Source organism: Pristiophorus japonicus, chromosome 16 (assembly GCF_044704955.1).
Source record: "Pristiophorus japonicus isolate sPriJap1 chromosome 16, sPriJap1.hap1, whole genome shotgun sequence".
Classification (NCBI taxonomy): Eukaryota; Metazoa; Chordata; class Chondrichthyes; family Pristiophoridae; genus Pristiophorus; species Pristiophorus japonicus.
Window position 1 is genome coordinate 95,611,732 of NC_091992.1, and position 12,913 is coordinate 95,624,644.

The window sequence follows — 12,913 nt, forward strand, 5'->3', positions numbered from 1 at the left end:
TGTGTGGACGGCAGAAGTTACTGTCAGATTTATACAGTAATAACAGTGAGAGCTGATCGACCATTATTTCACCATTACAGCAAAATCTGGGCCATCATCATTATCAAGGCTGGAATTTTCTGGCATCCATATGGGCACGACTGGAGGCAGGTTGGGCAAGAAATTTGAAATAACTTGGAGCGGGTCGGTAACTCGGTATCATCCTGCCCCTCGTGCCTTTCCCTCGGGCGTGTTTGCCAGCGCGGCAGAAACCCAAACAACAGAGGTGGCCAAGGTAATTTAGATGATTATTAAGTACTTGTCAGACCCTTAAACTGCTTTTTAACCCTACCTGTCAAATTTCCCTGGATGAGCACAGGAATCATGCACCCCGGGAACCATGTTTGTGAACCTGAGGCAGAAGTTGAGTGGCCATTGATCCAGCTCGTTCATACACTGCATGAAAATTACAATAAAAACTCCCACCTGATACCTGGTAACTTTCCTAAAGCAGAGGCTGTTGCTGAGTGCATTGTCAGCAGATTTAGCTTTCGAGAGGTTGCAAGTCTTGCAAAGTCGGGATCTACTGTTACCTCATTGGTAGAACCTATCACACCATTGACAGATTGCTGCTGTCATCTCCACTTGACCTGCCATCTATTACATCAGCATGCGTGCTATTTATACCGTCTTCAGAATTGGACCACAATGAGCCCCAACACCAGCAGCACCAGGCACACTAGCAGCACCAACAACCTTCTCCTCAACCACCTGATGCTGCACAAGACAGAGGACATTAGCGCAGGACTGCACCACGCCGGAGGCGATATCCTGAATACAGGGTATACGGGCAGAGGATGAGCTTCCTCAACATGATGGAACAGCAGTGCCAAAAGGAGGATCAAGCTATCGCGCCAGATCATCGCAGACATTTGCACATTCCTGGAGCAAGACCTGCAGCCCAGAGGAGCGGGTGGATACACTTTAACAGTGGCTGTCAAAGTCACCAGCGCCCTCAACCTCTTCACCTCGGGTTCCTTCCAGGAATCTGCAGCAGATATTTGTGGCATCTCACAGTCGGCCGCCCACAGATGCATCACACAGGTCACCGATGCCCTGTTTGACAAGTCAACCAATTATATCAACGTTGCCACTGATAAAGCCAGTGTTACTGAACGGGTGCTCGGCTTTGCCACTCTGGCTGGCTTTCCATGGGAGCAGGGCGTCATCGACTGCACACATGTGGCCATCAGGGCATCCAGTCATCACCCAGGAATTTTGTCAACCACAAGGGCTTCCACTCCCTCAATGTGCAGCTGGTCTGCAACCATAGGAAGATCATCATGCATGTGTGCACCAGATTACCTGGCAGCTGCCATGACTCTTACGTCCTGCGCCAATCCACTCTCCCTCAGCTCTTCGCTCCTCCAAACAGACTTACCAGCTGGTTGCTTGGAAACAAGGACTATCCACTGAAGACGTAGATCACCCTTGAGAAGGCCAAGTACTGAGGCCGGGGAGAGATATCATGAAAGCCACATGTCCACCAGATGTGTCACAGAGCAAGCTGAAAATATTCTTCAGATGCCTTGACAGATCTAGAGGAGCCCTTCAATACACACCAGCTGGGGTCTCCAGAATCGTCGTGGTCTGCTGCATCCTGCACAACATAGTGCAGCAGCAAGGATTAGCGCTGCAGGAGGAGCAAGGCTCTGAGCGCACAGCTTCTCAGAGGAGCATCAGGTGGAAGATGAGGAAGAGGAGAAGTAGGAAAAAACTGCGGTCCAGAGCCCACCAGCACCCAAGCACATTGCTGCCCGGGAGGCCAGGGATGGATTCATCATGGCCAGATTTATTTAACTATATAGCTGCCACATACTGTGCCAGGTTACCACCACTGCACAGCTACACCATAAAGCATGCCTACAATGGCCAAGCCATTCCTTTCACACTGGCTGCCAGTGCTGGAGGTAACGTTATGTCCCACCATTGACTCCAACTCACTGAGCCACTTCAAAAGTTGCATACAAAAGTGGTGAAAATAAATATTTTTATCTGTGATGTCACAGTAATGGAAACTTTACAGAAACATTTACATAAGAAATAGGAGCAGGAGTAGGCCATTTGGCCCCTCGAGCCTGCTCCGCCATTCAATAAGATCATGGCTGATCTGATCATGGACTCAGCTCCACTTCCCTGCCCGTTCCCCATAACCCTTATTCCCTTATCGCTCAAAAATCTGTTTATCTCCGCCTTAAATATATTCAATGGCCCAGCCTCCACAGCTCTCTGGTGCAGAGAATTCCATAAATTTACAACCTTCTGAAAGAAGAAATACCTCCTCATCTCAGTTTTAAATGGGCGGCCCTTTACTCTGAGACTATGGATCCAAAATTCAGTACCGCTGGAAAGCTGGTGCTCCCCCCACCTTTTTGTGGCCATTAGTGCCAAAATTCTTTCGTGGCTGGACCACCCTATATTCAGCTCCAAAAGTGAACAAATAGGTTCAAGCGCTAATGAACCCTTCCAAAGTAGATTTTTCAGTGGTGTGGCTGTCTTAATTTGAACGTTATCACCACTGAGAAATTCAGCATGCAGGTAAGGGTTTCTCATGAGCCAGCTGTTCCCTGGCCTTTTTAAAGATCAGGGTTTGCAGCAAGGCCCTGGGGGTAGGGGGGGGGGGCAGGGGAAGGAGGTTGGAAGGATGCCTGGTGTAAGAGGTGTAAGGAGAGCCAACAGGTTCACTGATATGGAGCCGGAAACATTGATGGACGATGTGGAGGACAGAAGAAGAATACGGTTTCCTGACATGGAGAGACCTGGCAGACCGCCAGTAAATAATGCATGGAGGGAGATTGCAGGGGAGGTGTCAGGCACCTCCATATATGTGAGGATGCACCCTCCCAGGAGGGTGCTGGCCAGTCTGCACCCGGCCCTTCCAGGGTGGCAATGGGGTCGACGCCTCCTAGCTCTGGGGCGACGGGGATCCTCCTGCTCCTCCTCCTCCTCCTCCTGCACCTCCTCCTCCTCGTCCTGTGCCTCCTCCTGTTCCTCTTCCTCCTCCTGGAAATATCCTCTCTGCATCCACCTTGTTGAGCCCCTTCATTATCTTATATGTTTCGGTAAGATCACCTCTCATTCTTCTGAACTCCAATGAGTACAGGCCCAAACTACTCAACCTATCCTCATAAGTCAATGCCCTCCTCTCTGGAATCAACCTAGTGAACCTTCTCTGAACAGCCTCCAATGCAAGTACATCCTTCCTTAAAAACGGAGACCAAAACTGTACGCAGTACTCTAAGTGTGGACTCACCAATATCCTGTACAGTTGGAGCAGGACTTGTCTGCTTTTATACTCCATCCCCCTTGCAATAAAGGCCAACATTCCATTTGCCTTCCTGATTATTTGCTGTACCTGCATACTAACTATTTGTGTTTCATGCACAAGGATCCCCAGATTCCTCTGTACTGCAGCACTTTGCAATTTTTCTCCATTTAAATTATAATTTGCTTTTCTATGTTTTCTGCCAAAGTGGATAACCTCACATTTTCCCACATTATACTCCATATTAAAACACCCAAGTGATTAGTGTAGGCTCTCTTCTCCTGCAAGGAGGGAATGAAGAGAAGGTTGAGTGAGAGTGATGGAATGAGTGTAAGGAATAGATGGATTACATCTTTATAGGGAGACTATGATGATGTGGGGTGGCAATGCCAAGTGGCCTCCTTGTGTGTTGTTAATTGGTATGATTGCAGTAGAATGCGGGTGAGTGTGAGGGGTGGCTAGTCAGATGTCGATGTGATAATGCAGATAGAGAGGGATGGGTGGATGTGCAAGGTATGTTGTTGTGAGTAAGGGTGTGCAGGAGTAGGGTTGGGAAGGCAGAGTGATGGGGATGTGATGAGAGGCACAGCAGGATGAAGTTGAGTGTGGCTTTGCACTCAGCTTTCCTGATCTAATGAGATCATTGAAATGTTTGTGGCACTGCCCCCAGGTCCCCCTGACGACATCCCTGCTGTTGACCTCCTCTGCTATTAGGAGCCAGGCTGCTTTGGTCTGCTGGGGAGGCCTCTTCCGCCCATCGGAAGAGAAGAGGACCTCCCTGCGTGCTCTCACCCCCTCTACAGGCATATGGAGGGAGTCATCTGAGGACCTGGCTGCAGCCCTCTGTCCCTGTGCAGTCATGTGTGCTAGTCTTTCCAACACTCCAATGGTCCAGTGCAGTGCCTGCATAATCGTAGATGAACTTTCAAATGCAATGTGGCCATGGCTCCTTTAAATATCCTGGCTGAAAATGCGTCATCGCTGCCCTCATCAGATTCACGCCATTTAATGGCGCCGGGTGACGTGCAGGGCTGCCGTAATAGGCGCTATTTAGGGACAGCCGATCTCGGGAGCGGGGTGAAATGAAGAACAGGGCCGCGACCCACCACGGTGACCGCCCGCAACTGACCCGCCCAGGTACAGAAATTTCTGGCCCATGTCTCAGTTAAACTGAGATATAATTACAATTATTAATGTGGTTGAAGCTGGTTTTTAAATCCTTTATGTACCATCGCTCAATTAAATAAACCAGTGCCAAGCTAAACATCAAACATAACATTTCATTTTCATTACAGAGAGAATGTGACTGCAAGAAATAGCTAGTTTTATTTGTGTGTCTCACATTTATGTGACCTCCATAATGACAATAAATGGTTTGATCCAACAGTTTGTAGAATTGCCTCAGAATTTTTTTTCAAACAAATTACTTACTTTGTCCTCTTCTGAGCTGCTCAGACAAGTGGAATTCCAAACACAACCACAAAAAGAAATGTCGTCAAAATAAATACAAAACAACTCTTATTTCACTGTGACAAATTCTGCTCAAAGCTAACCTATATTATAAACTTTCGAACTGTTAAGACTAAGTACACATAAGTCATGCTCTGTATTCATTTTTATCCCATCTAAATTAATGATTTATTCTGTGCAGGTTATAGAAAAGTACAGCACAGAAAGCCATTCAGCCCATCGAGTTTGTGCTGCCTCTTTCGAAGAGCGATGAAATTAGTTCCACTCCCCTGCTCTTTCCCCAAATCCCTCTAATGTTTTCGCCTTGAAGTAGTTATCCAATTCCCTTTTGAAGGCTACCATTAAATCTGTATCCACCACCCTATCTGGCAGTGCATTCCAAATCCTAACCACTCGTTGTGTAAACAAGTTTTCCCTCCTGTTATAAAGTGATGCTTTCTATATTATGGGGAACATTATTTTATATATGTCAGCAGATGTCCTTTCAGATTCTCGTCTCCTCAATGAACATCTTTCAAAAGAAGCCAACTATATCAAGCATACTTTTTTCTCCCTACCGACTGCTAGTCCTTAATTTGCACTGAACAATCACAAAGAATTCAATGATGTCAACATGGTTTCTCCTCAACACAAAAGTGTGTAGCTATAATTTGTTTCTGCACCATAATCTACAGCTTATGAACTCCCCAGGGAACAATTATACGCAGCTCAACTATTAACTCAGATCATGATTATTCAATAGGACTTTTAAGGTGCAGAAATAGCTGAAAATTGCAATAGGAGGTTGTTTGATGAAAATAATATTCAATGTCTGTGTGACAGGCTGTCGCAACCTATGGGTTCTATCTCCTGTTTCTGGCCACATTACCAGAATGTGGAACAATCGCAGAATGTTTAACGATCTCAACGTGGTTTTACAGCACGTATGTGCATCTCCCCCTCCCAACAGCTTAAGTTCTCCTGCTGTGTGAAGAAAACTTCAAGGGTAGAGCACCTTTTGTCAGACATAATGATCTAAATCAATAACTACACTTGGAAGAAGTGCATCAATCCGTGAATCATTTTGTTATGTATAGAAGAACTCCACAAGGCTGAATACTGTGAGCTAAACTTAGTGTGACCTTAGTCTTCTTTATTACAACTCCAGAGTGCCTAAACAACATTGCAGCCAACCTTTTATACTGGCCCTGCATGTGTGTGCAGGTGACCATTAGGACTCCAACAGTCTCGCCCTCTGGTGGTAAGTATTACATAGTTACATACATAACATTACTCCCCCCCACCCACCCCAAAGTCTTCGGTACAAGTTATTTACAAGTTGAGGCGATCCGGGGCCCTTCGCTCCCTGGTTGATCGTCTAAGTTCAAACCCTGATGTGTGTGAGTTGGTCAGATCATTGCTGCACTGCACCGCGGCTGGTCTGACCGGACTTTCAGGAACGGTGGGTTCATCCTCGTGATTGACAGTGAGGTCGATTGCTGGTTGGGTGTGTGTTGGTGGATCGTCGATGCTGATGTCCTCTTCAAGTCATTCCTGGTTGTCAGTAAGTCGCAATTTCATCTGATCTAAATGCTTTCTGCACATTTGGCCATTTACCAGTTTGATTATAAACACCCTTTTCCCTTCCTTGGCCAAAACAGTGCCAGCAACCCACTTGGGACCATGACCGTAATTCAGAACAAACACGGGGTCGTTAACATCAATGTCATGTGAAACAGCCGCGCGATTGTGGTACATGTTCTGCCGGTGTCGCCAGATTTCCAAGTGATCATTGAGATCCGGGTGGACTAGGGAGAGCCTGGTTTTGAGAGCTCTCTTCATCAACAATTCTGCCGGGGAAACCCCGGTGAGCGAGTGGGGCTGTGTCCCTAACTGAGCAGAATGCGAGACAAGCGGGTCTGCAGGGAACCATCGGTCACGCGTTTCATGCTCTGCTTGATTGTTTGGACTGCCTGCTCCGCTTGACCGTTAGACGCGGGCTTAAATGGAGTAGACCTGACATGCTTGATGCCGTTGCCGGTCATAAACTCGGTGAATTTCGAGCTGGCGAAACACGATCCATTGTTGCTGACAAGGACGTTGGGCAAGCCATGGGGGCAATCATGGCCCGGAGGCTTTCAATCGTGGCTGTGGACATGCTGGATGACATGATTATGCATTCAATCTATTTGGAGTAAGCGTCCACTACTACTAAAAACATCTTTCCTAGAAAAGGTACGGCAAAATCTACGTGGATCTTGGACCACGGTTTGGAGGGCCATGACCACAGACTCAGTGGAGCCTTCCTTGGTGCATTGCTCAGTTGCAAGCAAGTGGGAGGGAGAACACCCAGTTGTCGTGGTGCACATTGGTACCAACGACATAGGTAAAAAAAGGGATGAGGTCCTACGAAACGAATTTAAGGAGCTAGGAGCTAAATTAAAAAGTAGGACCTCAAAAGTAGTAATCTCGGGATGTCTACCAGTGCCACGTGCTAGTCAGAGTAGGAATCGCAGGATAGCGCAGATGAATAGGTGGCTTGAGCAGTGGTGCAGCAGGGAGGGATTCAAATTCCTGGGGCACTGGAACCGGTTCTGGGGGAGGTAGGACCAGTACAAACCGGATGGTCTGCACCTGGGCAGGACCGGAACCAATGTCCTAGGGGGAGTGTTTGCTAGTGCTGTTGGGGAGGAGTTAAACTAATATGGCAGGGGGATGGGAACCAATGCAGGGAGACAGAGGGAGACAAAAAGGAGGCAAAAGCAAAAGACAGAAAGGAGATGAGGAGGGGTGGGGGGCAGAGAAACCAGGGGCAAAGAACAAGAGTGGCCACTGTACAGCAAAATTCTAAAAGGACAAAGGGTGTTAAAAAAATAAGCCTGAAGGCTTTGTGTCTTATTGCAAGGAGTATCCGCAATAAGGTGGATGAATTAACTGTGCAAATAGATGTTAACAGATATGATGTGATTGGGATTACAGAGATGTGGCTCCAGGATGATCAGGGCTGGGAACACAACATCCAGGGGTATTCAACATTCAGGAAGGATAGAATAAAAGGAAAAGGAGGTGGGGTAGCATTGCTGGTTAAAGAGGAGATTAATGCAATAGTTAGGAAGGACATTAGCTTGGATGATGTGGAATCTATATGGGTAGAGCTGCAGAACACCAAAGGGCAAAACACGTTAGTGGGAGTTGTGTACAGACCTCCAAACAGTAGTAGTGATGTTGGGGAGGGCATCAAACAGGAAATTAGGGGTGCATGTAATAAAGGTGCAGCAGTTATAATGGGTGACTTTAATATGCACATAGATTGGGCTAGCCAAACTGGAAGCAATACGGTGGAGGAGGATTTCCCAGAGTGCATAAGGGATGGTTTTCTAGACCAATATGTCGAGGAACCAACTAGGGGGGAGGCCATCTTAGACTGGGTGTTGTGTAATGAGAGAGGACTAATTAGCAATCTCATTGTGCGAGGCCCCTTGGGGAAGAGTGACCATAATATGGTGGAATTCTGCATTAGGATGGAGAATGATACAGTTAATTCAGAGACCATGGTCCAGAACTTAAAGAAGGGTAACTTTGAAGGTATGAGGCGTGAATTGGCTAGGATAGATTGGCAAATGATACTTAAGGGGTTGACTGTGGATGGGCAATGTCAGACATTTAGAGACCGCATGGATGAACTACAACAATTGTACATTCCTGTCTGGCATAAAAATAAAAAAGGGAAGGTGGCTCAACCGTGGCTATCTAGGGAAATCAGGGATAGTATTAAAGCCAAGGAAGTGGCATACAAATTGGCCAGAAATAGCAGCGAACCTGGGGACTGGGAGAAATTTAGAACTCAGCAGAGGAGGACAAAGGGTTTGATTAGGGCAAGGAAAATGGAGTACGAGAAGAAGCTTGCAGGGAACATTAAGGCGGATTGCAAAAGTTTCTATAGGTATGTAAAGAGAAAAAGGTTAGTAAAGACAAACGTAGGTCCCCTGCAGTCAGAATCAGGGGAAGTCATAACGGGGAACAAAGAAATGGCAGACCAATTGAACAAGTACTTTGGTTCAGTATTCACTAAGGAGGACACAAACAACCTTCCGGATATAAAAGGGGTCAGAGGGTCGAGTAAGGAGGAGGAACTGAGGGAAATCTTTATTAGTCGGGAAATTGTGTTGGGGAAATTGATGGGATTGAAGGCCGATAAATCCCCAGGGCCTGATGGACTGCATCCCAGAGTACTTAAGGAGGTGGCCTTGGAAATAGCGGATGCATTGACAGTCATTTTCCAACATTCCATTGACTCTGGATCAGTTCCTATCGAGTGGAGGGTAGCCAATGTAACCCCACTTTTTAAAAATGGAGGGAGAGAGAGAACAGGGAATTATAGACCGGTCAGCCTGACCTCAGTAGTGGGTAAAATGATGGAATCAATTATTAAGGATGTCATAGCAGCGCATTTGGAAAATGGTGACATGATAGGTCCAAGTCAGCATGGATTTGTGAAAGGGAAATCATGCTTGACAAATCTTGTGGAATTTTTTGAGGATGTTTCCAGTAAAGTGGACAAAGGAGAATCAGTTGATGTGGTATATTTGGACTTTCAGAAGGCTTTCGACAAGGTCCCACACAAGAGATTAATGTGCAAAGTTAAAGCACATGGGATTGGGGGTAATGTGCTGACGTGGATTGAGAACTGGTTGTCAGACAGGAAGCAAAGAGTAGGAGTAAATGGGTACTTTTCAGAATGGCAGGCAGTGACTAGTGGGGTACCGCAAGGTTCTGTGCTGGGGCCCCAGCTGTTTACATTGTACATTAATGATTTAGACGAGGGGATTAAATGTAGTATCTCCAAATTTGCGGATGACACTAAGTTGGGTGGCAGTGTGAGCTGCGAGGAGGATGCTATGAGGCTGCAGAGTGACTTGGATAGGTTAGGTGAGTGGGCAAATGCATGGCAGATGAAGTATAATGTGGATAAATGTGAGGTTATCCACTTTGGTGGTAAAAACAGAGACACAGACTATTATCTGAATGGTGACAGATTAGGAAAAGGGAAGGTGTAACGAGACCTGGGTGTCATGGTACATCAGTCATTGAAGGTTGGCATGCAGGTACAGCAGGCAGTTAAGAAAGCAAATGGCATGTTGGCCTTCATAGCGAGGGGATTTGAGTACAGGGGCAGGGAGGTGTTGCTACAGTTGTACAGGGCCTTGGTGAGGCCACACCTGGAGTATTGTGTACAGTTTTGGTCTCCTAACTTGAGGAAGGACATTCTTGCTATTGAGGGAGTGCAGCGAAGATTCACCAGACTGATTTCCGGGATGGTGGGACTGACCTATCAAGAAAGACTGGATCAACTGGGCTTGTATTCACTGGAGTTCAGAAGAAGAGAGGGAACCTCATAGAAACGTTTAAAATTCTGACGGGTTTAGACAGGCTAGATGCAGGAAGAATGTTCCCAATGTTGGGGAAGTCCAGAACCAGGGGTCACAGTCTAAGGATAAGGGGTAAGCCGTTTAGGACCGAGATGAGGAGAAACTTCTTCACCCAGAGAGTGGTGAACCTGTGGAATTCTCTACCACAGAAAGTAGTTGAGGCCAATTCACTAAATATATTCAAAAGGGAATTAGATGAAGTCCTTACTACTCGGGGGATCAAGGAGTATGGCGAGAAAGCAGGAAGGGGGTACTGAAGTTTCATGTTCAGCCATGAACTCATTGAATGGCGGTGCAGGCTAGAAGGGCTGAATGGCCTGCTCCTGCACCTAGTTTCTATGTTTCTATGTTTCTAAGTGTTAGAAACATTGAAACATAGACAATAGGTGCAGGAGTAGACCATTCAGCCCTTTGAGCCTGCATTCAGTAAGATCACGGCTGATCATTCACCTCAGTACCCCTTTCCTGCTTTCTCTCCATACCCCTTGATACCTTTAGGGTCATATCTAACTCCCTCTTGAATAGATCCAATGAACTGGCATCAACAACTCTCTGCGGCAGGGAATTCCACAGGTTAACAACTCTCTGAGTGAAGAGGTTTCTCCTCATCTCAGTCCTAAATGGCTTACCCTTTATCCTTAGACTATGTCTCCTGGTTCTGGACTTCCCCAACATCGGGAACATTCTTCCTGCATCTAACCTGTCCAGTCCCGTCAGAATTTTCTATGTTTCTATGAGATCCCCTCTCATCCTTCTAAACTCCAGTGAATACAAGCCCAGTCGATCCAGTCTCTCCTCATATGTCAGTCCTGCCATCCTGGGAAGCAGTCTGGTGAACCTTCACTGTACTCCCTCAATAGCAAGATTGTCCTTCCTCAGATTAGGAGACCAAAACTGAACACAATATTCCAGGTGAGGCCTCACTAAGGCCCTGTACAACTGCAGTAAGACCTCCCTGCTCCTATACTCAAATCCCCTAGCTATGAAGGCCAACATACCATTTGCCTTCTTCACCACCTGCTGTACCTGCATGCCAACTTTCAATGACTGATGTACCATGGCACCCAGGTCTCGTTGCACCTCCCCTTTTCCGAATCTGCCGCCATTCAGATAATATTCTGCCTTCATGTTTTTGCCACCAAAGTGGATAAGCTCACATTTATCCACGTTATACTGCATCTGCCATGCATTTGCCCACTCGCCTAACCTGTCCAAGTCACCCTGCAGCCTCTTAGCTTCCTCCTCACAGCTCACACCGCCACCCAGTTTAGTGTCATCTGCAAACTTGGAGATATTACACTCAATTCCTTCATCGAAATCATTAATGTATATTGTAAATAGCTGGGGTCCCAGCACTGAGCCCTGTGGTACCCCACTCGTCACTGCTTGCCATTCTGAAAAGGACCCGTTTATCCCGACTCTCTATTTCCTGTCTGCCAACCAGTTCTCTGTCCACATCAGTACATTACCCCAATACCATGCGCCTTAATTTTACACACCAATCTCTTGTGTGGGACCTTGTCAAAAGCCTTTAAAAAGTCCAAATACACCACATCCACTGGTTCTTCCTTGTCCACTCTACTAGTTACATCATCAAAAAATTCTAGAAGATTTTTCAAGCATGATTTCCCTTTCATAAATCCATGCTGACTTGGACCGATCCCATCACTGCTTTCCAAATGCGCTGCTATTTCATCTTTAATAATTGATTTCAACATTTTCCCCACTACATATGTAAGGCTAACCGATCTATAATTACCTGTTTTCTCTCTCCCTCCTTTCTTAAAAAGTAGTGTTACATTCGCTACCCTCCAGTCCATAGGAACTGATCCAGAGTCGATAGACTGTTGGAAAATGATCACCAATGCATCCACTATTTCTAGGGCCACTTCCTTAAGTACTCTGGGATGCAGACTATCAGGCCCCAGGGATTTATCGGCCTTCAATCCCATCAATTTCCCTAACACAATTTCCCGCCTAATAAGGATTTCCTTCAGTTCCTCCTTCTCACTGGACCCTCGGTCCCCTAGTATTTCCCGAAGGTTATTTGTGTCTTCCTTCCTGAAGACAGAACCAAAGTATTTGTTCAACTCGTCTGCCATTTCTTTGTTCCCCATTATAAATGAATCTGACTGCAAGGGATCTACGTTTGTATTCACAAATCTTTTTCTCTTCACATATCTATAGAAGCTTTTGCTGTCAGTTTTTATGTTCCTAGCAAGATTCCTCTCATACTCTATTTTCCCCCTCCTATTTAAACCCCTTGTCCTCCTCTGCTGAATTCTAAATTTCTCCCAGTCCTCAGGTTTGCTGCTTTTTCTGGCCAATGTATATGCCTCTTCCTTGGATTTAACACTATCCTTAATTTCCCTTGTTAGCTACTGTTGAGCCACCTTCCCATTTTATTTTTACTCCAGACAGGGATGTGCAATTGTTGAAGTTCATCTATGTGATCTTTAAATGTTTTCCAATGCCTATCCACCGTCAACCCATGCACTGATGCATGCATGACTTCAAGTCCGAGTCAATGCCAGGCCACCAAACATGCGACCTGGTAATTGCCATCATCATGACAAGGCCTGGGTGGGTACTGTGTAGGTCGTGTATAAACATTTCCCTGCCGTTTTTTGGAAAAACCACATAATTACCCCATAAGAGACAATCCGACTGAATAGACATTTCATCTTTGCGTCGGTGAAATGGCTTAATGTCATCTTGCATTTCCCTAGGA